Source organism: Myotis yumanensis, unplaced genomic scaffold, assembly GCF_028538775.1.
Source record: "Myotis yumanensis isolate MYYU_CA2020_CCGP unplaced genomic scaffold, mMyoYum1.0.hap1 SCAF_7, whole genome shotgun sequence".
NCBI lineage: Eukaryota > Metazoa > Chordata > Mammalia > Chiroptera > Vespertilionidae > Myotis > Myotis yumanensis.
In genome coordinates, this window is record NW_027223758.1 from 64,309,205 (window position 1) to 64,335,447 (window position 26,243).

The 26,243-nt window shown below is 42.5% G+C and overlaps 1 protein-coding gene across 6 annotated transcripts in view; it reads left to right on the forward strand.

Moving 5' to 3' along the window:
- LDLRAD4 (low density lipoprotein receptor class A domain containing 4) overlaps positions 1-26,243 on the forward strand; it is a 337,040-nt gene that overhangs the window by 58,196 nt on the left and 252,601 nt on the right. For 3 of the 6 annotated variants that reach the window (XM_070420714.1, XM_070420716.1, XM_070420715.1), the window contains exon 2: positions 911-991. The gene's annotated coding sequence lies outside the window, so the exon portion shown is untranslated. The remainder of the gene's footprint in view (positions 1-910; positions 992-26,243) is intronic. The other 3 variants (XM_070420718.1, XM_070420717.1, XM_070420720.1) reach the window with 1 other exon arrangement.

The following is a 26,243-nucleotide window of genomic DNA, read 5'->3' on the forward strand; positions in this document are numbered from 1 at the left end:
GTGGCTTATTCAACCTTGGACAGGAGTGGAATCCTCCTCATTGGCAGGCGGCGGGCTGAGAGGTGCTCGTGGTATCTGAGGCAGAGCTGACTTGAGTTTACCTGAAACGGCTTTGTAAGGCATGAGGTGGTCACCTGATGTGACCTGGATGGCTTAGTGCTCACAGAGTCTACTTATCAAGTTGGGATGAGGATGCTGGTGACAGATTGTGTGACCTGGAAGTGGACAGAGTCTGGAGCACTAAGTGGAGGACGTTCTACTAACAGAGTGAAGGGCAGGTGTAAAGACAGCCTTGTAGATAGAATCACGGATGTTACCACCCTAGCTAGGTCTTCACTAAGCAGGGGTCGGTGTTGCTCTCACAAAATTAAATATGAATTTCATGGGTGGAAAAAGGTACGGGGCTGGACCTGCCTTTCTTTACCATGAAGGATCGGTGGATCTCTGTGTTTGCAAGATAATTTGGATTGTTAAGAAAGAGAATGGTCTTTTCACAGCCATAGTTAGAATGTTTATGATTTTAAAAAAACAACCCCAAAATCCAATTAGGACATCATCCATTATTTGTTTGTGGCCCCTCATTGAAGAAGAGGACTGTGTGTTCAGAAGAACAAGTGTGGATCCTTTGCTTGGAAGATGAGAACTCGGTGCCCCTGTGGCTGCTGGAGAGCTGACGACAGGGAGATTTTGTTCCCACTTCAGTCACATCTCTTACCCCAGATTTTTAATTCAAATTCCCTCCTCCTTTTCTTTAATATTTGATGCTTATTTTTGTATTCTTAATTTATTCATTTTTGTATTTGTGCCTTTAATTGTGACAGTCCTCACATATTTTTTGGAACTTGGGGAAGGGGATGTACTAAGTGAAACCAAGAAATGGTTCGCTGAAATTCTTTATTTTTCCTTTTAGCAGTTCAAGTTCTACATTTGTAACATCATCCACTTACAAGACCATTTCAAGAACTGAAATCCGTTTTCATACAGCTTAAAGGTGAGTAGAACTTAAGACTCTTCTTTTTTAAAACAAAATTTTAAATTGATTTTTAGAGAAAAAGAGAGGAAGGGAGAGGGAGAGAGAAAAACCATCGATTGGCTGCCTTCTGCATGTCCCCTCAACACGAGCATGTGCCCCTGACCAGGAATTGCATGTGCCTTGACCAGGAATTGAACCAGTGACCTCTTGGTCCATGGGATGATGCTCAACCAACCGAGCCACAAGGGCCAGGGCCAGACTCTTCCTTTTGATAATGTTTGTGAAGCAGACCTTGTCCCAGCACTAACCATTGAGATGGTGTTCTTCTCAAGAAAGTTGCACCAACTTATAGGTGTAAAAACTACTAGCAGTTTTTTTCTGATAGGAGGAAAGTTGTATGATACCAGATTAAATATGACCTTTTTGTTGAATACATAAGCATATTTCCAGTGGGCTGGAATATATATTAAATATTTCTAGATTTACTAAAATACCTGAAGAAAAATAATTTTACTATTTTGCTGAGCTTGAGCATTTAATGCCCAGACACAAGGGATTCTTTATTTCTCATTCTAAGTTTTTTGTTTTGCTTGGTTTCTTACTTCATAAATGGAATAATACTATGGTTGCCATGAGAAATAAATGAGCCACCCTGCTTAATACAGCACTTGGCATATAACACACACTAAATAAATGTCAGTTCCTTTCTCTCAGCTTTGTGACATCAAGTGAGCAGATTTTTCTTTGTATCGGTAGTACACATGGTCTGTGCAATGAAGTGGGGGTTGACCTCCTAATTTGCTGCATTTGGTTTTATGTTTTTGGAGGGTGGGGTGTAAGTGGCTGGGCGTTGGGGTTTCTGGAACTAGAAGCTTCGATAACCCCTATGTGTTTTGGTTATCTCTGGACATCCTCAGACTCAAAGCCTACATTGGAGCCAGCCCCAGTGGGGACAGTCAGGAGGGTGCCAGGCGCATCCTGCCCCCCTCAGCCTGCCCGCGCCAGCTTTTCACCTGAGGCGTGCCTCTTCACAGCTTTGTGCCTCTATTTTTCTCAAACTCTTAAGGGATTTTAGTGATTCCTGTTCTGCCCAATTACCAGGCTGTGGGAGCCTCAAATGGAGAAATATTGAGAGTCTTCAGGAAAGTAAGAAAGGCTCTAAAATGTAAGGCGTAACTTTTTCCTAAATTTTTAATGTGCCAGGTGTAACTCACTGTTTATGCTAAATCCCTTACTAGAATGTAAGCTTTGTAAGGTCAAGGACCCCCCCCCCCCCCCCACTTATTTCTTTTTTTCTAGGGCCTAAAACACTTCCTGGTACACAGGAGGAGTTCAGTACAACTTCTGTCAAATGAAATGAATTAATGAAGATCACTCCTGGAGGCTCATTTAGCCTTTTTATTTGTGGTTGCTGTTGGAACTAGATGAGGCAGTGGGCGAATCAGGAGGGATTTAATGTGCTTTCTCATTGAGGCACATGGAAACCTGAATTTAAATGGAGTTTTCACAGTTTGGAACCTTCCTAAAACTGTAGGTGCTGAGGAGCACACGGCATGTAACACACCACACTCTCAGTCAGTGTTGGGTGCAGTTCCTCTGCGTTGCCGCGTGTGTGCAGTTCACGTGTTTCTTTCCAGAGTGGATTTCCCTACCAGACACTGGAAGGCTTGGAGCCCATTCAGTGGGCTCGCTCAGGGTGGGTGGTAAGCTTTCATGGCGCATTCGGGCTGCGCGCCTCACGGATGCATAGTGACGGATGAAATACTTCCCATTCGTGTGATTCTTGATTACGTGACAGGACGCCGTGATCTTTGAGGATCCCTTATCTTCCCTGGCTTGGAGAGTGTTGATGAGCTGGGCTCTTTTTCTTCCATAACTTGGCACACCCACCACCAACTTTAAGTGGAGGTGATCTCTCATTTTTACCAGGGCCCAGAGAGTGTGGGCGCTCTTTAATTTCTCTTTCATCATCTCAGATATAGTCCTCTTTGACTCTACCCACCAAACACTAAAACTGTCTTCAAGTAGAATTTTAGTGAATAACTAAATACACCACTGGATTATGCCCCTAAGGACTGTACAGCTTGATTTACAAAATTTCAACAAAAGTAGAAATAATTCTTGCAAATTACATAAGTACCTGATTTCCCTCATATATGGGGTTACTGCCTCTGTCAGCTATTTTAAGCAACTTTCAAAATTGGTAATGGAAAACTTTTTTTTTCTAGCTACATTACTGTATATGGATTTTAAATACAAAGGTACAGTGCTCCTCTGAACATCAGCAGTTAGACAGCAGATCCTGTCTGCAGAACTGCACGCCGCTTTGTGCTTCTCAGGTCATTGTCTTTCTTTCTTTTTAATTAATCCTCACCCGAGGATATCTTGATTTTTAGAAGGGGATGGGGGAAGGAGGGAGGGAGGGAAGGAGAGAGAGACAGAGAGAGCGGAGAGGAGAGGAGAGGAGAGGAGAGGAGAGGAGAGGAGAAGAGAAAGAAGTGAGAGAGGCACATTGATTGGTTGCTTCCCGCACGTGCTCCCACCAGGGCCCGGGATCAAAGCTGCAAACCTGCAACCGGGGTGCATGCTCTTGATCAGGAATTGAGCCCTTCGGTGTGTGGGCTGATGCTCTACCACTGTGCACATGGGCCAGGGCTCAGGTCATTTTCAAGCTCATACTGGGATTCTGAGATGTTTTAAGAACTTTGCATGTGTAAAGTAGGTTCTTAGAGCTGACTGTCCTGGAATTTATAATCGCTCTGTTAGTTGTGGTGGAGTGCTGGTGCTGTGACTCAGTTGAGCACAGAGCTGCTGAATGTAGGTGAAGAAATCATTGTTCAAGCTTTTGCACGATTTCTTGTCCTATTCATGAGAGAATGAAACCTCAGACTGAGAACTGGTTGGCTCCCAGCACAGACAAGAAAGGGTTAGGTGGGGAAAATCCACCTCTCTTTTGTTTTCCCCCAAGGTCCTTAAGGGACCTGAAGTGGATGGTGAGGACCCGGGAGCCATTTGAAAATCAGCCTGAGACCTGTGGTTCCTGTGGGGAGATGCTCCAGCAATTAAAAAATAACCTTAGGCCCAGCCGGCATGGCTCAGGGGTTGAGTGTCAACCTATGAACTAGGAGGTCACGGTTTGATTCCTGGTCTGGGCACATGCCCAGGTTGTAGGCTTAATTCCCAGTGGGGGACATGCAGGAGGCAGCCGATCAATGATTCTCTGTCATCATTGATGTTTCTATCTCTCTCTCCCTCTCCCTTCCTCCCTGAAATCAATTAAAAAAAAAAAGAATAAAAAAATAACCTTAGATATAGATAATGCACCCCTGACCTGGATTTCCTGTATTTGCATTAAATTTAAACTTTTAAGGTAAGTCAAAGAGGATCAGTGGTGCTGGGAGAAGTGCCACCTTTGAGTGTAAGTCCCTGATGTCTACAGCGGCACATAAAGTAATGCTTATTTTCTCTGGATGTGTCCTTGGTAGTGTACAATTAAATAGGTTAAACCATGAAAATGCGGTCAAACAGACACATTCCGAGCTGTGGTATAAATGACCGACTTCTGCTGGGGGTTCCCAGCCTTGAAGGAGGATTTAGACTGTGCCTTACAGTGAGGTTGAGAGCATTCAGAGGCTGGACTGAGACGTCCCATCCGTGTGAGGAGCCGGTGCCTCTCACCTTCCAGGTTGTCATCAGGGAAGTAATGCCAAGGTTCCCAGTGGGTGGGGTGGATCCTAGGGAGACTAGTTTTAGGGTCCCCCTTGGCTTCTGAGAGCCAACAAGAAGGGTTCTCCAGGCCTCATTTACCCTCCCTCCAGCCGGCCCATGTCTACGCAGCATCGGGGGCTCGGATCTGAGCTCCATCTCACTGCTTTCCCTCATTCTTCAACTCCAAGGTTAAGCGTGCACTGTGAAAAGTTGCAAGTCAGCAAGGGCGTCAGGGATGCTCTGTGCCGTGTTTGAATTAGGGAAACACAGCAGTGCACCGGGGACGGCAGCAGGTAGAACACCACTTTCACAGGCCGGGAAGAGGAACTTGTGGCCGCTGTCATTTCTGTCTGTGGCTGGGTACCGGGGAAGTTTTCTTGGCCTGTTTGTTGGATTCTGTCCTCCTGTTATAGGACTATATTGTTTTCTTATTAAGTAGACACTCAGAGTTGTATTAGAAAAACTCCTTTTTACTTTTCGCTTTAAAATCAAACATGCTAGTAGCCACATCAGTGGAGGCCTAGCACAGTAGTGTCAAACTGCAAAAAAGCTAGCAAATTTTCCACCTAAAATTTTTGTGGGGGAAGTAGGGGTGGGGGGCGTGGGGAAGAGTATAAAAATAAGCCTTTCAGAGATTTTGGGTTGCTTGGTGGAGTGTGTATTTTTCCATGGTGCGGGAGGTTAGAAATAGCACTGCTTTTTATGGGATTCTCAGCAGCAGCTCAAAAATTTGGCTTTGTGGGCTCAGTCCCTCTGTGTGGGCGAGGCAGCTCCTGCAGCCTGTGGGTGGGGGCAGTGCCTGGCAGCAGGCTCTGGCAGCGTCTCTGTCTGTCTTCCTGCCTCCCCGCTCCCCGCGTGGTGTCACCCGGATGAACAGCACTCAAGTGTAAAATGTGCTTACCAAGGTCAGGTTCTTGTGATGACTTGCCTATGGCAACCGATGCCAGTTGTAACAGACTGAGTCTCAGCGGTCCCCACAAAGTCACATTGGTCCCTGTGCGAGGGCAGTCACTGAGAGCAGGAATCATCATCTGGGAGTGGGGGCTGCCCTTCAGGGCTGCTCTGTGTCAGACTGGCTGGACCTCTTGAGTCTATCTGAGACGCCCTCCTCTTAGAACAGTGATGGCGAACCTTTTGAGCTCGGCGTGTCAGCATTTTGAAAAACCCTAACTTAACTCTGGTGCCATGTCACATATAGAAATTTTTTGATATTTGCAACCATAGTAAAACAAAGATTTATATTTTTGATATTTATTTTATATATTTAAATGCCATTTAACAAAGAAAAATCAACCAAAAAAATGAGTTCGCGTGTCACCTCTGACACGCATGTCATAGGTTCGCCATCACTGTCTTAGAATCTTGCTATCAGTGGGGTGGATGGGCCAACCCTTCAAAAAGCGTCCTTATGGATTCTTGAACTTTGTTGTAGTTACATAATTCTTGCAAATAGAGGTAGGCTGCCAAGGGTTTCTCAGAATCAATGCAGAAAGGAAAAGGAAGGAGGCAGCCACTGGGACAGAGTTTTTAACCCCCAGGAGACCCAGGACATATGTGAATTCCTTGAAACTGTGCCTGTGTCTGCAGGGAAAGCCAGGGATTTAATGGGATTCTTAGTAAGGTTTTGACCTCCAAAGAGGTGAAGCATGTTTGCAGTGGAGCATGAGATGTGAAGTTCATTTAGCTTGGAAAATCATTTCGGAGATGTCAGGAGTGTGGGAGAGAGAGACCTGGGCAGGATGGCAGAGGCCAGGCCAGGCCCAGGGAGGAGACGGATGCAGTTATGCATTGTGTGGTCTGACAGCGCAAGAGGGGGCTCCTCAGGTTCCTATTGGGTTTTTCTTTGCAGGCTTCCTTGTTGAACTTCATATCATTCTTGTTTTTGTGTTGGGGATGCTTGGTTACCTTGCAAGCTCGGTGCATGGGAGAGGCGCCTGCTGCACACAGGGTGTCTGGGATCTGCGTGGCTTCAGCCTGAAATTTAATAAATCGGCTCCCACTTTTTCCCCTGGGACCTCCTTTGCCATGGTTCTCTACATTTTTCTGCACGAGGGGAATATGATAGTGAAGTCAGGGACATGCTGGTCCAGAGGACAGAGGAGGAAACGTCAGGCAGCGAATGCTTCGCCTCTGCTCTCACAGCGTGCTGTGGGCTTGGTGGCTGCTCAGTGGTGCTCTGCCTCAGCACTGTCACTCTGACCCGGCTGGTCATATTTGGGAGATGAGGTTGCTGAATAAGTGTACAGATAATCTACAAATACCAGGCATCGTAGCTGCAAAGTGATCATGGAGGAGGACAGGTCAGGAGTGCTGTTCGCTGCCTGGGCTGCATATTCCACTCAGGGACAGAAGGTTTTCTGTTGAGTCCATAGGTTTAGCTAGGGAAGCCGTGGTGTTGCTGGGCTTGTCAGTTACAGCGGTCACTTCTCTATGTCCCAGGGCAGTAAGGCAGTGCTTGGAGATGGGGCATTGGGGCGGGGAGGACTCATTCTAAAACTCTGCAACCCCAGGCTACATTTATTTTAATATGTGTGTGTGTGTGTGTGTGTGTGTGTGTGTGTGTGTGTGTATTTATTGATTTCAGAGAGGAAGGGAGAGGGAGAGAGAGATAGAAACATCAATGATGAGAGAGATTCATTGATCGGCTACCTCCTGCATGCCCCCTACTGGGGATTGAGCCTGCAACCTTGGGCATTTGCCCTTGATTGGAATCAAACTTGGGACCCTTCAGTCTGCAGGCCGACGCTCTATCCACTCACCCAAACCAGCTAGGGCTGCATTTATTTTTTTAATTGCATTTATTGGGGTGACATTGATTAATAAAATTACATAGGTTTCAGATGTACAGTTCTATAATACATCATGTGTATATTGTATTGTGTGTTCACCATCTCAACTCAGGTTTCCTTCTATCACCATTTGTCCCCTTAGACTCTCTTTTACCTCCTCCCACCCTTTCTTACCCTCTGGTAATCACCAGACTGTTGTCTGTGTACAGTTACTTTTTAAAAGTTGCAAAGCTGCTACATATTATGCAGGTTCTGGTCTGATGGAATATTTTACCTGCTGTTATATTCCAAGAGTAATGATGCTTTTGGCTTTCTTTATTTCTGAACTTGGGTTGAGCTGCATTTACCCAGTACAGTGACTGGGCAGAGTTGTACTTCCTATCACCTTACTTCTCATCTCACTACCCCCATTAATTTCATAAAAATAAGAAAATGCACTGAGATTCTTTGAAAGAAAGTTGTTTCACGGGTCTGTGTGGGTTTGTGAAGTGTTTTTTAGTGATTTGCAAGATACAAGAGTTCTTTTGAGTTCTCATTAAAGAACTTATTACCACTTAGTATTGTGATATTTGTTAGTTACCTAGTTTTTGATCTTTAATTGGTTCTCAAATGTTCTGCTCCTCTTTTGGAAAAAATTGTGGTAAAATATACATAACATGAAAAGTTTGGAATGGAACCCTCATGTACTGCTGGTGGGAATGAAAAATGGTACAGTTGCTCTATGGAAAACAGTATGCTTTAACCACTTGTAAGTGTACAGTTCAGTGGCATTAACTACATTCACATTGTTGTACAACCATCACCATCATCCATTCCCCGGAACTATTTTTATCTTGAAAACAGTTGCTAAGTTTTAACATTCAGTACTGTGTATCCTTTTAATCCATCAGTGCAACTTTAGAGATTTTCCCCCTTGTTATACCCATGATTCAAAGTATTTCCTGCCTATCCCTGGATGCCTTAGGCCTGTTGCAACTCACCCTCACTCTTGTATATACCTTCTAAAAATCTACCCCAAATAGTGCATATTATAGCCAGCCTTCAATTTGCATGATTTTGGCTAGTGAACTCCTGATTTCAAAATCCCCTGACCCAATATCCTGCCTTCTTCCTATAACTACTCAAAAGTACGTTTAAGAATTTCACCCCATTTGTCAGTCATACCCCAAAATAAAGCTGGGGGAAAAAAAGAATTTTGCCCTATCTCTAAATGCAGTTGGAAAGATTTCACTGTTGATGTTCTGCCATTAGAAATTGGGAACACTAAAAAGCTTTGTAATCTATCTTCTTTCACAAAAGCATTTTAATGAATATTACTTTACTAATACATGATCAAAGGTAAGGATAAAATCAGTCTTGTGTTCTGTATCTCCTGGGTTGGATCTGATATGGAGATGTGAAAAATGAATTCTTGCTTCACTTTGGAAGGTAAGGGGGAGGTGGTGGGGGACATCTTTTGGATAAATTATCTACTCTTGGCCTGTGTATACTTGTTACATTCTTGTCTCATGCCTTGGCTGTGATGACTTTGTTGAGTAGGCTCATACATTTTCATCATCTGCTCTTACATTATGGAGGGGGCTCTTAAATTCTTCTTCTTCCTATTCTGATTTTAGATGGAACCTAATGTGGGTGAATGGACAAACTTATTATGAGGAATGGGCTTAGTCCAAGTTAAAATAAGACAATTAAATGTTTATTTCAGAGAAAATGCTAGTAATTTGAAATTTCTGCAATCAAGAATAATTAATAGAAGATCAGATTAAAAACACTGATGACATTGGTTTAATGAAGAGAAAAAACTTTTTAGCAAAGGAGTCAAAGAGATTAAGGCAAAATGTATCTGCATAGCTCATTTTAGTTTAATCATTTGTTTTTTAGAAAATCTAATATAGACCTAGAAGCCATCAGATAAATGACCAGGTATTGCTATTATTATCTCCCCAAATAATTACTCTATTTCATGAAGAAGGTGGAATGGGAATAATTATCAATTTAGATTCCTCTCACATTTTGAATGGAAGATATATGTCTGTAGCAGTTCTAATTGTGTTCTGTGGGGCTTTTTAATTGATGAAACATAACAGTTTCATAGTTCTTCAACAAAAAATATAACCCAGAATAAAATAGGCAAATGCCTCAACCTCAATTTCAGGTAACTAAAGTGAAATGATCTCTTTTTAACCACCTTTCATCATGTTAGCTCAAGTTACACCAATAAAAGCCTATTCCATATCTGTTTAAAGGATAAGAGTTTACTGAAATTGAAAGTTTTACTTTGGCCACCCATATTAGAGCTATTTACACTAAACTACCTCAAGTTCACAGCAAAGGAAAATTTAATCGATGATAGGGCCAGATGTAGAACTTTGGCTCTTTCACACTAAAACATTGCCGAAATAATACAGTTTCAATACTTTTTAAAAAAGGGTTCATAACGGAATTGCACAATATTGTGACTACAAAGGAAAAAGGCTTTAGGAACCATTGCTATAACGTGAATCAAGGGTCGTAATAGCAGTCCTACCAACCTTGGCAATTGCTCATCCCTTCTGTCCTTTGTTTGGTGACACTAACAAAGCAGTAATGATATAACTACTGACACAATTGTCCTCCTTAGAAGCATTTAAAATACCACCTAGAAAAAATAAACAAGAACAGAGCTTTGGCAGAAGAACTAAGACACTGTGGAAACAGCAGCATCCAGCCTTTGGACATTTTGGCAGTTGGGGGCTTTTAGAAACCCAGTTGGACTTCATAAGGAACCCGGGCTCTGCAGCAACTCAGAATGCTCCACTGCTTGGTATTGTTCACATTACTTTTAGGGTTCCAACACTAGACCTGTTAGGTAGTTGTTTTGAACATACTGAGCTTTTATTATATTATTCTGAATTCTAAAAGTAAAATAATTCAGTTCCAGAGTATATAATACTTTATTTCTTAGGGACTTAAATCACATTATATTTATTTTTTCATTTGCTCCTATTGTGTAGATGGATACACTGAATGAGAGATTTTGTGAGGCATATGATAGTATTTGTGATAACTCTTACAGTGTTGGAAGGGGTTAATAGAGTATTGTAGATTGCAACACATTGAACTGTTGAAGGATTCAGAAATGTGTAAATATAAGTAAGATTTAATACTATTAGTTGGCTAATTGACTAGTCGCTTAACTTTAAACCTTCTTCAGGAGTATCTTTAATTTAGAGTTGAATAAAAAATTGACTCAATCTTTTGTGAACTTCAGTTTTTAGTGGAGAAAGCATAAATAGGACTGTGGTTAAGAATGGCTAGTTGTCCACTATAAAACTTTGTAAAGTACAGACTCATAAATGCAGAGAACAGACTGGTGATTGTCCGAGTAGAGGAGGGTTGGGGGGCTGGGTGAAAAGGTGAATGGAGGAAGAAGTACAAGTTGGTAGTTACAGAATAGTCAAGGGGATGTAATGTACAGCATAGGGAGTTTAGGCAATAATATTGTTACAACTGTGTACGGGGCAGGTGGGTACTAGAAACGTTGGGGGAGGGCACTTTGTAAACTATATGATTATCTAACCACTATGCAGTACACCTGAAACTAATGCAAAATAATATTGAATGTAAACTGAAATTGAAAAATAAAATAAAACAAATTCTGCCAAGTAAAAGTCAGATACATCACTGGTAAAATCATCCAGGGTCCGTCTGTCCCTATCTTAGAGACCTGAGCCATGGGGACTGCCATGGAGAGACAGAGGGAACAGCTGGTTTGCAGACCACCAGATGTAAATAAACGTTTTCTTGCTGAAGGTGGGTGCTTGAGCTTCTAGGGGTGAAGAGTCATGTTCAAGTATAGGCTTCTTCCTACTTAAAGAAGAACCACACTCTAGCTCAGCTTTTCATATGAACTTTGAGGGATCACAAGAGAGGAACACCAGCCTGTAGGGGAACCACTGGGGCATTCTGTACACTTGGCTTAGGGCAGCCGTGGGCAAACTACGGCCCGCGGGCCGGATCCGGCCCGTTTGAAATGAATAAAACTAAAAAAAAAAAAAAAAAAAAAAAGACCGTACCCTTTTATGTAATGATGTTTACTTTGAATTTATATTAGTTCACACAAACACTCCATCCATGCTTTTGTTCCGGCCCTCCGGTCCAGTTTAAGAACCCGTTGTGGCCCTCGAGTCAAAAAGTTTGCCCACCCCTGGGCCTAGGGCAACAAGACTGATTCCACCCTATGTGTGTAGCTTTCCCACATCTGTTTGTGTAGCTCTTATGCCTTGGTAGGTGTGGCCTCGGGAACTGGGTGGGCCCGCACACTGGAGAAGACCTTCAGGCCTCCTGACTGTGGCAGGAGGAGCAAGCAGGGCTCTGACTGTTGATGCCTCCTCTTTGCTGGTGGGGCATCCATTCCTTGCACTGAATATCAGTCTGGATGACTTTGTTTCCCCATGATTATCAGGGACCTTGAAGAGAGAGAGGAAAAGGGGATTCCTTTCTATTCATGGTTCTTCATAGAAAAGTTTTTAATATTTTGGGTGCCTAAAATATATAGCTTGTAGTCAATGTGATAATTAATTCTTTGTGTCAATTTGACGGGGCCCAGGGATGCCCAGGTTAACACTGGTGGACATGTCTGTGAGCATTCCCCAGTGAGGTTAGCATCTGAGTTGGTGGATTTGGTATAGTTTTCTCTCCCCACTGTGGGTGGACATCATCCAGTCTGTTGAAGGTCTGCATAGGACAGAAGGTGGATGAATTTGCCCCCATCGCTGTCTGCTTCAGCTGTGACATCGATCTGCTGCCCCTTGACTGGGATTTACATCACTGGCTCGCCTGATTCTCAGGACTTGGTACTAAAACCAGAATTATGCCACTGGCTTTCCTGGGTTTGCAGATGGCAGATGGCAGATCATGGGACTTCTCAGCCTCCATAACTGTATGAGCCAATACTTCATAATCTCTCAGCACCCCCCGCCCTCTTTCCCCTGAATAATACAGTCAATTTAAGAATTTGTAACAGCAGCCTCTTCATTAATCTGATTTTGTTTATATCCTAAGCATTTTCTTACAAACTTAACATCTACCTTAATATCTAACTTATTCTGGATAAAATAATCCTGAAGCCATTAGAACACTACCCAATTTTTGTTTGGTCAGAAGAATTAATAGCTGTTAAAGAGTTCATTTATTTACTTTTTTCAGTTTTCTCCTTTTATTTATTCTACAGGCAGGTATTCTTTAAACACACACACACACACACACACACACGCTTGTTTTAGGCATCATTTTATGCCTTATTCCTGTACTAGTACTTGCATATTTTCTTTGATAAGCAGAATGAGTGGATCTTGAGAGTTCTGTTGTCCACCAGCAGATGTGTGGCCTCCTTCTTATTTGTGGGCAGCAGCAAAACACTTAGTAAGATATAAAACTAATTAGAAGTCAAATACTGGGTATATTCTAAGAAGTTAGAGCATACCAGAAAAATGAAAAACTCTTTTGTTATAAATTAAACCATAGCTGATTTATATCAAACCTTTGCTTCTAAGGTGGGCCTATAAAAACATAGGAAGGTACAGTCTGCATAGAATCATCGCTGCTGGCACTAGTGACCAGATCCATGGCTTTCTGAGAGAAGGTCAGCTCACACAAGGGCCAGACCCGGATCTGTTGTGATATACAGGGATTTTAATTTCCTGAGACTAACTAATCTCTGAGATATTTTCTCAGTTTACAGACAATAAAACCTACAAGAAACTAAAATGGACTGTCTATCAAGACTGGATGTTTGGGCCCCTGAATCACAGCAAAAGAGCCCCTCAAGAGAGTAAGTCTGACTAGGGGTGGACATAACCACACTCTTCCCCTCCTCCCCTCAGCCAGTCTGAGCTGCTGATGTCTTTACACATCTCCCACTGAGGCTCAATCTTTTGTTCTCCAGAAAACAAAATGATAAACGCTGTAATCAGCAGCAAAGCCCTCTCTGCCACCAAGAGGGGCATCTGAAGGCAAAATCAGTTTTTAGCTTTTTCATTCCATTCATTCATTCAATAAATAATTATTGAGCACTTGCTGACTGAAACTATAAAATACATATTAGTCCTGGCCAAAGCCTTTTATAAATTGAATTGTATAGTTGGAGCATCTTAAGCTCAGACAGCTGCAATGCTTTGCTCGTGGTTACAGAGCATGTAAATGGAACTGCAAGGGCCCGACTCAGGTCTCTGGGGCCTTTGTGCACCTTTCACCTCATCTCAGGCTCAGCCCTTTTTTCTTTCACTGCAGACTCTGTAGCCTGGCCTGGTCTGAGGTGCAGCTGTTTTACTCTAAACCATAACAACTAAGATCTTAAGAATCCTACGAACAATGAGGATCACATTCAATATAAAAGTGATTTATCTTCAAGAACGCCTGAATTTTACCAAAGCAATGTTCCTGAGGAATAAAGATGTGCCATTTCAGGACCAATGGAATTTTTTCCTGCATTCTTAAGCTTATAATTATTTTTTGAAAATTGTGCTTTTGTTATACTTGAGTTTGACTGAGTGTCCCAAGCAGAGGCCACAGCATCAGGAATTTTCTGCTTAACAGGGAAATATTGCCTTTAAGTCTAGCTGATTAGGTTACTTTTTGAGCCAATCAGACGAAATTTTGGAAAATGTCTGACTTAAACAGAATTTTTTCTTCTAGGCTATCAAAAAGAAGTTCTAGATGTTGGGTATTTTTAATTTGGCCAGACCTCTTGTGTTGGTTGTGTGCCATCCAAGGGCTCAGCAGGTGACAAGGAAACACTATGAGATTCAGGAGTTTCCTGGCCTCAAAGAGCTATCTGGTTGCTATTTGAGAAAGCATTTATGAAGGTCTTGGTTCATTGTCTTAGGTTTTTCAAAAGCATGTGGCAAATAGTAACAATAATGTTGGGTGCACCTGGATATGCATATATATTATCTGTGGTTTGGCTGCTGACAGACAATTCCTGGGTGTGTTCTGTGCATATTTGTGATTCTGTGACCCATATTCTATTCCTGTTGCTTTCTTTAGCTAATTCAGATGATCATGTAGCTTGGGATGACTATAGGTCAGGGAAACTTGAGTTTTAAAATATTTTAGCCTCTAGAAATATTCTAGGCAGTCTTCAGTCTTTAGGCTTAGGGATACCCTTCACAATACCAAGTGAAATGAAACACCACCAATACATTTTGAGTAAGGAGAGAGTGAACACTATTGGGGTAAGTTTTTTCTTGCCTAGTTCTACTCCAAAATTTATAATGGAAATGCTGAAAACATTTTAAAATCTTGGCCCCAGGTGAAGAAATTAAAGCATAAGAACCAAATGATTTAGCAGCACATTGTTTTCTGGTTATGACAGAGAGGATTTGTTTTGCAATAAATGAGGCAGCAGCCTTCTACTTTGTGGAAGATCATCAGTTCTGATACAGGTTTTTTCAATTGCTACCTCTTTGCTTGTTTCTTGGTAATTCTGGGGTACAAAGACCCCTGGAAAGAGAGCTTAGATCTGTCTGACCCAGGGATGATGACGGAGGCTGTGTGGACTCTGGGAGATCAGTTCTGGATGCTGGTGAGGATGCTACTGAGGCAGGTGTGCTGTGGTTTTGGGGCTTGGGCACCCAATTAGAGGAATGCTGTGAACCTTCAATGTTGACTTCCTTTTTTAAATGAAAAAAATATTTTTATTGATTTCAGAGAGGAAGGGAGAAGGAGAGAGAGATAGAAACATCAATGATGAGAATCATTGATTCGCTGCCTCCTGAATGCCCCCTACCGGGGATTGAGCCTGCAACCCAGGCATGTGCCCTTGATCAGAATCGAACCCGGGACCCTTCAGTCTGTAGGCCGATGCTCTATGCACTGAGCCACACCAATAGGGCGACTTCTTAACTTTTATCCAGACACATGATGAAAACATAACCTGAAATAACTGGCGTAGATTTTGACAAAGTTACAATTTTTTTGACAATCTTTGAAGCACTGGGGCTTGGGTTGGCATTCCTTGTAACTCAGTTTTACAGCCCTTCTGTGGCCTCTGTATAGTTAAACTAGTTTTGATTTTTGGAAAATGGATCTCTTTGTGGACATATTAACCCTTTGCACTCCGAACCATTCTGGACATTGGCTACCAGCTACTCGACGCTACTTTGCGGCGGAAACGTGCATTTACAGACCCTCGTATTATTTAGTATAATTTTGGAACCAAGTAACGTATTATAATGATATTGGACTTATATGAATTGGGTGACATCGAGGAATGTATATTTGCAAAAAAACCCAATATTTTATTGTTTATAATTTTGTACAGTATGATAAGTTTTGTAACACTCCCCAATATGCATTGCAGGCTGATTAGTGCATGTTTGACAGTAATAAGTGGTTTGACGCCTGCCACCAGGTGTTTTCCTGTTAGAACACACAATGCAGTCCCGTTTTCTTTGTCCCACATCGGGAATATGTAGTTTATTGTTTAATCCGACACAAAATCCACTGACATTTCTTGTATATATCTTAGTAATTTTACGATATTTTGATTTAATTTCTTGTGCCATTTCAAGATAAAACTTCAGGGAAACATGCATGTCTCAAAAAGTTGCGTTGAAATAACTCAATTCCCCGTAATCACTAATAAACTGCAATGTCCCCTGAGAGGGGACATGTGAGTGATATGCTAGAATTCCGATGTCCCCTGAGAGGGGACAGCGGAGTGCAAAGAGTTAACTTAGTAGAGTGGGTAAAGGGAGAGGAGACCTTATTTCTAGATTGCTGCTGGGAAGCTTTTGCTATGTAGACGAACTGTAGTCGATATTATGTGTTACTAGTAGTGAATGTGTCTGTGTGTTTTATCTAAGTCAGCAGTAGTTTGACCGATTATTTTATGGCTTCTGTTTCCCCTCTACCATCTCTGAACAGATACTGAAATTATTCAATTAAATTTAGATGCATGAACAGAACACCTACTCATGTATAAGTTATGCAAATGAATGCAAATCATAAACAAATGAGCTGGCTGGACTGGGAGATTGTATTACACCAGCACTTGCCATCACAGAAGAAATATGGTAGTATAGTTATCTGATGGTTCATTTTTGAATTAAATCATAACTTTAGGATACTTTTTCACTTAAAAAGTCTGACTGCATCACTAAGAAGTCTTGGATGAATGTCACCTTGGATGAATGTCGCCTCTCTTTGTTTTTTCACATTGCAGGTGAATTTTCAGGTGTCAGTATTACTTCACTAGTCATTGTCACCTCTGCAAACATTCTTTGAAGCTACTTTTAAAATTTACCTTTAAACTTTTTTTTATATTGCACTTTACCTGGCGTTCAGTCCCAGAAAATCATGTGTTAGTGTACTGTCTGAGTTATGCCTATCATTTTTAGGGGTTTTGTAGGAGTCAGGCTCATAGGTTTGTGTGGGCAGGAGGAGTCCTTCAGTACAAGTTCAGTGGTAGCTCTCTCTAAATTCAGGTTAAATTATTTCTGAAGTCGAGATGACATATTTGTTCTCGGGGTTCTCCTGTTAACTTGTGGCTATTTAAGTTTAATTCTATAAAGTAAGCTGGAAGCCCTGGCTGATTTACTCAGTGGTTAAAGTGTCAGCCTGTGGACTGAAGGGTTGTGGGTTTGATTCTGGTCAAAGGCACATATCTCAGTTGCGGGCTTGATCCTCAGCCCTAGTTGGGTGTGGGAGGCAACCAATGAATGTGTCTCTCACATGGATGTTTCTCTCTCTCTATCCCCCTCCCTCCCACTGTTTCTACAAATCAATGGAAAAAATATCCTATGGTGAGGATTGACAAAAAAAGAAGAAAAAAACAGTAAGCTGAGAAATGTACATGTTGGGTGCTAGTTTCTACCAATGACAGAAGAGCTGATGATGGTCAAGGTGACTGTCACTTTGAGGCTATAGCCTGGGGGCATATCAGAAGGACCTGGCCAGAAATGGCTTAAATAAGAGATAATTATGAGAAATAGTCTGTTCTTAAAAAGGCTTAACTCACTCAATTTGAATACATGGCAAGAGCCTGAGGATGAGGTCTGTTGTAGTTTAAAGTTGTTTTCAATAGGAAATCAAGTTATATAATTTTCTTTAGAACTGAGAGGGACCAAAGCTAGCATATATATTAAAAAACCTCAGCTACAAGTGAGGAAATAGAGAGGCTAAGTGACTTGCTGAAGGTGAGACCCTTATTAAGTGGTGGAGTGAGCCTTGAAGTGAGTGCTCTTTACTGCACCTCGGCCCTTTGAGACCTTGTCCTACACGGGAGGATGTGGATGAAGGACATTGAAAGGCCTTTTGAAGATGACAGTTTGTATGGTTGTTAGGAAAATTCTGGTTGCACACTTTTTATATCATAGCTGATGTTAGGACATCCCTCCTTCTTGTTTGGGTGCTAATTGAATAGTAAAAAGTGTTTATCTTTTTAGTTTAGTCTGATATGGAATAGATGAGAGATTGTTAATAGAAGAATGAGAAATTATCTGTACTAACAATAGATATAAAGGTGAATTCTGTCAGCTTTGTTCATTAGTCCTTAGAAAATGCTCAAGAACAAAGAGGTTTGGTGACTGGTCACTTTTTAGGGACATATGTAAATATTTTGTAGTAGACAAGCACAACGAAAATCAAACATTCAGTCTGTAGCTAAACCCTTCTTTTTTTTTTTTTTTTTTTTTTAATATATTTTATTGATTTTTTACAGAGAGGAAGGGAGAGAGATAGAGAGTTAGAAACATCAATGAGAGAGAAACATCGATCAGCTGCCTCCTGCACATCTCCCACTGGGGATGTGCCCGCAACCCAGGTACATGCCCTTGACCGGAATCGAACCCGGGACCCTTGAGTCCGCAGGCCGACGCTCTATCCATTGAGCCTAACCGGTTTCGGCAGCTAAACCCTTCTTGCCCTGAAACAGAGCTGTTGTGGAAGCTTTGTTTGCAACTGAGGAATTAAACCAACAGTTTTTCTAAGGGAAGTTGCTTAAACAAAAGTATCAACAATAGCGAGGCCCCTGTTGGCATCTGGACTTTGTAGTAGCTCAAGATATTTACTCTCTTGCTTGGAATTCTCCCTCATGTCGGGGCTTGTGACAAGTGTAGCCTTGCATAATGTGCCCAGCATCCTGGAAAGCTGGGATGGACCTCATGCCTGGGGAGACCTGAAAGTTGATTCTTCTGTAGGATTCCTTCTGTAGAGCCATTCCCCCATCAGGCCATGCATGTGGAGATCACTGTGCCTGAGCCTGACGCAGGGAAAACCAGTGGCTCCTGCACTTGAAGCCTGGACAATGCTCCACAAGTCAGCCTGTAGTTGTGATATCCCCGGGACCACTAGCCACATTAAGCATAGCTTCACATATCCAAGTGGCTTGTATGAAGCTTAAACCCATAGAGGAAGTAGAATGGATTGCAAAGGATCAACTGGCACCTTGAAATGTTTGGTATTGTCTGTTCATTGAGTTAGTGGGGTAGTGGTCTGGTGACTTCCAAGTGGGAAGATAATATTTATGTTGTTGTTTTAGGTAATACATGTTCTTGAACAAATAGCATAGCCACTGTTATTTCAATATACATATTCCTGCCCTGGCTGGTTTGGCTTAGTTGGTTGGAATGTCATCCCATACATCGAAAGGTTGTGGGTTTGATTTCTGGTCAGGGCACATACCTGGGTTGTGGGTTCGATCCCCAGTCAGGAAGTGTATGGGAGACAACCGATCTCTCTCTCTCTCTCTCTCTCTCTCTCTCTCTCTCTCTCTCATCAATAAAAAGCATATCCTTGGGTGAGAAAAAATATATATATATACATATTCCTATGAGGCTATAAGACTTTTCCAATAGAAGTAAACTATATTGTATATTTTGATACATGTGCTTTTGATGATTGTACAAAAAGTTTTATTTGATGCTTGTGTGAGAGATTGAGCACTGTACACTGACAAAGGCAGAAATAAAAAAGTCAGAGTCTTGGAACTCCAGTAACCACGTAGATCACTGAGTCCTTCATTTGCCTTGTACAAGGAGAAAAACCTAAAGCCTGGAGAGGTTGAGTGACTTTTGCAGGACTGATTTGTCAGCCAGTCGTGGAGATGAGAGCAGAACCAGCACTCCCGCGTTCCCTGTCTGCGCTCCTTGTGTTCTGTTATGTTGTCCTTGCTGCCTCCCTTAGGTCATTCCCATAGGGTTTGTGCGGCACAGTGCCAAGGTGAAAGGGGGCAGGGATAGAAGGCAGTAGATTCCTTCCACTTAGTCCGAGGGGATCTCAAAACTTTGGGCTTCGGCTGTAAAGGAGGGGAAGGGAGCTCTGGAGAGGCTTCTTCCAGCAATTCCAGACTTCGGCCCAGAAATGAGCAGCATCAGTCACATGGCCCCTCTCACCACGTGGGGCCAGGGTCTTCGCCTTCCACGTGCCTCTCAGGGACTGAATGGCACTAATGACTGACAAGCCCCATTTTGTTTTCTTAAGAAATTATAATAGAACTAATGGCAAGTACCCCTTCACTGATATTCATGCAGTTTTGATTTATAAACAGTATTTTATTATTTAAAAACAAAGGGCAGAAGTCGCCCATGGTTCCATTATTTTCACACAACCATTTTATTTTCTGTGCATTTTATTTCAGTCTTTTAAAATTAAATATGTGCTTTCTACAAGATCATTAGCACATGGTTATGTGAAAAGTTCATGATCTTTGTAGGTGGACAGACCTGGGTTTGATTTTGGGGTATACCAGTTATGTGACTGGGGTAGTTCCTTCACTTCTCTGCACTTGAGTTTCTTCCTCTGTAGAATGAGATACTAACTTATATAACTTCCTCTAAAAAATGCGGTACTAACTTAAACTCACATAGGATTTTTGTAGACTTGAGGGAGATACTGTACATGAAGTATATAGTCTTTTGGGGCCTTTAATGGTACATCATTCACTGCTTAATTTTTCTCATGGGCATTTGTTTTTCATTTTGCTGCATCGTCTGGAAGTATATTACCACTGTCTTTGATAAGAGAAGTCTCCATTCTCCCGTGGAGGGCTGTGATGTGGGGACTGGTGCCTATGCTGGCCAGTGTTACTGCCTCCTCAGGTCAGCTGTCCTAGGCCTGTCCCAGGGGAGATGCCTGGAGTCAACTCTGATTATTTTTTGGGTGGATATGTGAGAATTGGCCTTGAGGTGAAAACTCAAGTGACAGCCGGATGAGGGAATTTGGTGTATTTATTTCATCTTGATATTATCAACCACCTTACCCAAGAATTCCTTCGTTGTATTAACACTACACAGGATTGTTCAAGTGGGCAAAGGAAATGGATTGTCTTTTATTTTAATGAGAGATCTAGGCTGCTGGTGACTTCCCTATGGAGACCTCTGTCTGATCTTACATTTCTAAGGCTGAACACCTCTTATGATCAGAGGTGGGAGGTAGGAAGGAAGAAAGTGTGGTGAACTGGGAGTTGGCAACTAGTTCATCTCTGAAACCAGTTGGTAACTAGCTGAATGACTTTGAGCAGCTCACCTCCCTGAGTCTCAGAAATCCTCAACTGTGAGTACCTGGAGAAATGTGTGTCTTTTCTATTTTTACATCTTCAGCACCGGCGTGTTCCTGGCTGCAGTAGGTGCTCAGCAAATGTTTGCCCAACAGTTGAAGCAGGAGGTGGGCCCAGAGCCTATCCCAGTGTGTGTTCAGAGGAATGCTGGCCTCAGGAGGCTGGGCTAAAGGAAAGATTTTTCCAGTCAGCTGAGTTTATAAATGCTGCCTGTTACAGCCCTTTCTGGAGGTTTCTTCATGTAACTTTAAACATATTAGAGGCCCTGAGAAGTTTGGCAGTAAAGAAAGCCTTAGTGTTGTTAAACCCAGAATTTCCTAAACGTATTTAATCCAAGAACACACTTTTCCTCTAGCTCTATTTAGCCTAGAGGAACTTTGGCTTGGCCAGATGACTGTGAAGGAGACTTCTTGCTGGAACATTCTAGAATCTTGAGAGCCGGGGTGGGAGGGGTGGGTGATAGAAGGTTGAGGTTTAGTGCGCGCGCGCGCGTGTGTGTGTGTGTGTGTGTGTGTGTGTGTGTTAGTCCTTAAACAGGGCTCAAACTTCAAATTTTGAAATTAGACCTTGTGGGCCATGTTTTGCATCTACAGCACAAACAGGAACCTTGGGTGAGATGTATCTTTTGAGCTGAACTCCCACATGCAGAGGGCGGTGCTCATCTTGTCCTTAGGGAACCAAGGGCAGTGGCATAAAATGACCCTTTTTCTGTTGTGCTCGGGTACTTTTTCCTGTTTTCTGCTCTAGCAGATAGTAGGTTTCTTGAAGTCAGGATTCTAATCTAAGCTCAAGAAAACTCTGGGGCCCTGTGGCTGGTCACTCATCTCCCCTGGATTAACTGAAGGTGCTAAGAGATACTGTGCAGAGGCTGGCTTCCTCTGCCACCTTCCTTTCTTCTCAGGGTCTGAGGTGGGTGCCTCTAAGGCAGTGGTTCGCAACCTGTGGGTCGCGACCCCTTTGGCGGTCAAACGACCCTTTCACAGGGGTCACCTAAGACCATCCTGCATATCAGATATTTACATTCCGATTCATAACAGTAGCAACATTACAGTTATGAAGTAGCAACGAAAATAATTTTATGGTTGGGTCACAACATGAGGAACTGTATTTAAAGGGCCAGAAGGTTGAGAACCACTGCTCTAAGGGCAAGCAGGAGAGTCCTCGTCCACCAGCCACAGTGGGTGGGTGTGGTGATGCCGGTGGACAGTCACTGCGTGGCCAGCTCTCCCCAGTGGCTGCTGTCCCCGGGAACCCATGCCCCTGCCCCCAGTGTTTCTCTCCACCAACTTTCCCTCCCAGATGAGCACATAGAAACGTGATTCTGTTGAGAAGTCGAAGCATTTGAATAAATCAGATGCTTTTGCTCAACCCTGGAATAAAGGCTGTAGTTATTTTAACAACAAAATCCTGCAGTCTTCAGCTATTTCTGGATGTAGACTTGTAATTAGCATGCCATGTGTAATTCATTGCTGTCTCTGGCTGTTTGTTTCCTTGTTCCAATGCAGCCCAGTTTTGGAGACTGGGCTTATTTCATTTTGGAAATGTGATTTTGTGGAGACCTCTAAAATGCCATGGTGAGATGAATGGTTTTCTGTATAGTCAGTTTGCCAAACCTGGTGTTTGCAGCTCAATTATTAGTTTTCAGCAGCTCTGTAGAGGAGAGTAACAGCTTGCTAGGGTGGTATTTCGTTTCCAAGAAAACTGTTAAAAGCAACTGCTCGAAGAAGGATTGATGCTACCAGAGGAAAGTGACACTTCAGGAGAACAGGTAATTCTGGGATAGGTTAAGGAGGCTTTCATGGTTTACCTGTGTTAGTGTTGCTCATGGGAGAGATTTCACATTTTCAGTTTATATACTCACTGATGTACATGGAGGCCAAATGCAGATGAGTACCTTCTGGAATTTACAGTGCTGGAATGAAAGGAAAATGCCGGAGTGGCTCTTGTAATGGGGCGCAGGGTGAGAAGGCTCCTGGAGGCCCCCTGTGGTCTCTGGCAGGACTTCCTGCTCGCTCCCCAGCTGCAGAGGAAAAAGGAAAATACGCAGTTACTGTTTCTGTTGGGGAGTGCTGGGACCTGCTGCTGACTGTAAAGTGAGAGCTTGGCCAGGGTCCAAACGGAAAGCATTTGGTTTCTTCTTTTTTAGAAAGATTTATTGGGGGCAGTCTTTAATAAATAGCCTGCTTCTCTAGATTTCTCCAGCACTCTGGGGCTTGCTCTCTCTGGCTGCTCAGCTGACTCTAGCGTTGCCAACACGAAAGGCATAAGGCAGGTAGGAGTGCAGCATGAGGAGAGCATGTGTTAGATTGCGCTGTAACGGCTCTCGAAGCCTGGCTGGCCGTCTTGGGGTTACCCATGTGTCTTCCCATGGCCACTGAGGGGGAAATAGATGACCTTTGCTCTCTGAAGACTTAGCTTTTGATGAATGAAAGAAGGAGTTATTTTATGCATGAGCTAAATCTTTCTAAACTAATCCTCTGGCCCCTCACTCTCTAAGGCGCTATAAAAGAGAAAGGAGGCTGAAGAGAAAAAAAAATAGCCAAACAAATAAAACTCTTTTGTGAATGGGAAGCACTTGTGTTCCATGGATCTCTTGATAAAAGGGTTTAGATAGATGAGCATAAGTTTCTACCAGTAAAATAATTAAAATGGTCCTAATTGCTCCATAAGATGATAAGAACTAGCTTCAACTGTTAGAGGCCAAGGAGCCATACAAAACTATGGCCTAGACCTGCTCTTTGTGGTTGGAGTGTCGGGCCATGCACCGAAGAGTCGCATATTCCATTCCTGTCAATGGCATGTACCTGGGTTGCAGGTTTGATCCCTGGCCTTGGTCGGGGCATGTGTGGGAGGCCCAATTGAAGTGTCTCTAATATAGAAAAATCCCATGCACAATAAAAAAAAACCAACCCAAACTAAAACAAACAAAAAAAACTATGGCCTAAATAAAGTGTTGTTAAACAGTGCAGTTTGTTAGGCAGTGCCAGCCAGGGAAAGTCATTTTTGGCAATTTTTAGGTAAAGGTAAAGCTAGAAGGTTTGAGTGCAGTCCTGTACTGTGCAGGGTAGATCCAGGCACCCCATCCAGGTGGGTCATCTTGGACCCAGCACAGAGGCTGTCATTCCAGGACTTGTGGTGGCTTTGAGGTTCCATGCTCAGCTCTAGTCTTGGGCACCTTAGATGTGCCTGGAGATCTGGCACAGGGCAGGCTATGGGTCAGACCACCTGGAGAAGTGCTGGGGGAGAGGCTAGGGAAGGTGGCTGTCTTTCAGATTACCCCTGTGTAAGGAGATCAACCAGCTATTCTCCTTTGATAAACTGAAAAGGTTTGAGCCCTTTTAAGTGTACCTAGTGCAGGTTTAGGCAAATGGATTCCATCTGTTTTTGTTTCAAATTATGATATTTAGGAATAATTTTCTGAAACTCCTTGTCATAGAAACAGACTTGAGGATAAAGGATTGATACCCCAAGTACTGTGAGAGAGGGCATATTAAGCATCCCTTGAAGATGGGGACACAAAAGAATCGTCTAAGGAAGGTGGACTCAGTTTCCTTATGCTGATTGGGAGTCTGGTATGAAAGCCAGCTATCATGTCATGTTTAAAAAGCTGTTACAGTTATTGTTTTATTTTTGATCAGGTTCACATGGTTCAGAAAGAAAATCTGTTGTCAACGGTATTAATTTAAAAGTGTACTTCTGTCTACTCTGTGCTCTTGTTCCCATAACCACTATTATTAGTTTCTTATCTTTCTAGAATTTCCTTATGCATTTATAAACATATTTGAAAATATATTAACCATCACCACTCTCTCATTTTCCAAAAGGTGTCATACCAATTTCCCTGCACCGGGACGACAGTATTTAAGACTGAAATGGTGGTCCCATGCTTGCCATTCTGCAGAATGATTTGTTGAGCCTTTCCTTGCTGGAGCTATTACAGTAAGGCTATCTTACTGGACTTGTCAGTTGTCATGAGGCTGTTTTAACTATATGTCATTTAAGCAAATGCAGTGACAAAGAAATGAAGGTGATTTCTCAGTGTTAGACCTTGGATTCCTCCCATAGGACAGACAAAACTAAATTCTCACATTAACCACCGGCATTAACTACTTCTTTCATCTGAGCTCCAAGAGAGGAGATGCTGGTAGGCCTGCTTGGGCTTGCAAGGGGAACGAAAGAAGTAGGACATTGTTTGCTCTAACAAACAACAGAAAGCAGAACCCTTTCCAGTGACAATGAGCACTTCAGTTCTTTTTATGCTCTGACTTTATTCGACTTGCTTACAGAATTTACCATTCGTTTGTTCATTTGTTAATTCAACATTAATCCAACTAACATTTTTTGAACCATTGTGATATGTGCAGTGTGGAGATAGATGTCTTGGTAGAAAACAAATATATAGGCGGAAGTCCTTGCCCTCAGAGATTTTACACTCTGAGATGGTCAGAGAGGCCATCGGCACTGGTGTGGAGTGACCAGTAAATTCTCCCTGAGGGCAGGGTAGAGGAGGCAGGCTTAGCTGGCCATGCTCCTTCCGCATCCCCTAGACTCCTCTTCTGAATTTGGTCCTGACCTTACCTCCTCCACACTGGGCCTGAGGTTTTGGTGCTTCATTTGCTGTTTCCATCTGGAATAACAGCTTCCAGATGGATTTTGATCTTCAGCTCAGTTTTGTGTTTTGGCCTGTTTTGGTTTATATTATTTATAGTGAACAGTCTGAGAAATACTATTTTTTTAATCTTGAAATTAACATTTACTTTTGTTTATTCTTTTATATTACTTGGGAAACTTTGCAGACTCAAACTTTTGTTAAGATGATTTGGAAAGTTGGAAAATACAGGTTTTGGAAGCAAAAGGATGAAAGTTCAGATTTCACCCCTTAGCATTACTGTGGCCTTAAATGAATTATTTAACTCACTCAGCCTCAGTTCTCTGCTCCATCAAATGGGAAAAACAATACCGATCTGACCCAGCTGGTGTGGCTCAGTGGTTGAGCATCGACCTCTGAACCAGGCGGTCATGGTTCGATTCCTGGTCAGGGCACATGCTCAGGGTTGCAGGCTTGATCCCCAGTGGGGGGCTGAAGGCGGCAGCTGATGAATGATTCTCTCTCATCATTGATGTTTTACTAGTAAGTATGAAACCATAGGGAAAAACTTCCTAAGCCCCAGTTGCATTATATGAGTTACAAGACGTTTTTTGACTGTGTCAGCCTAGGAATGAATAAAAATTTGGT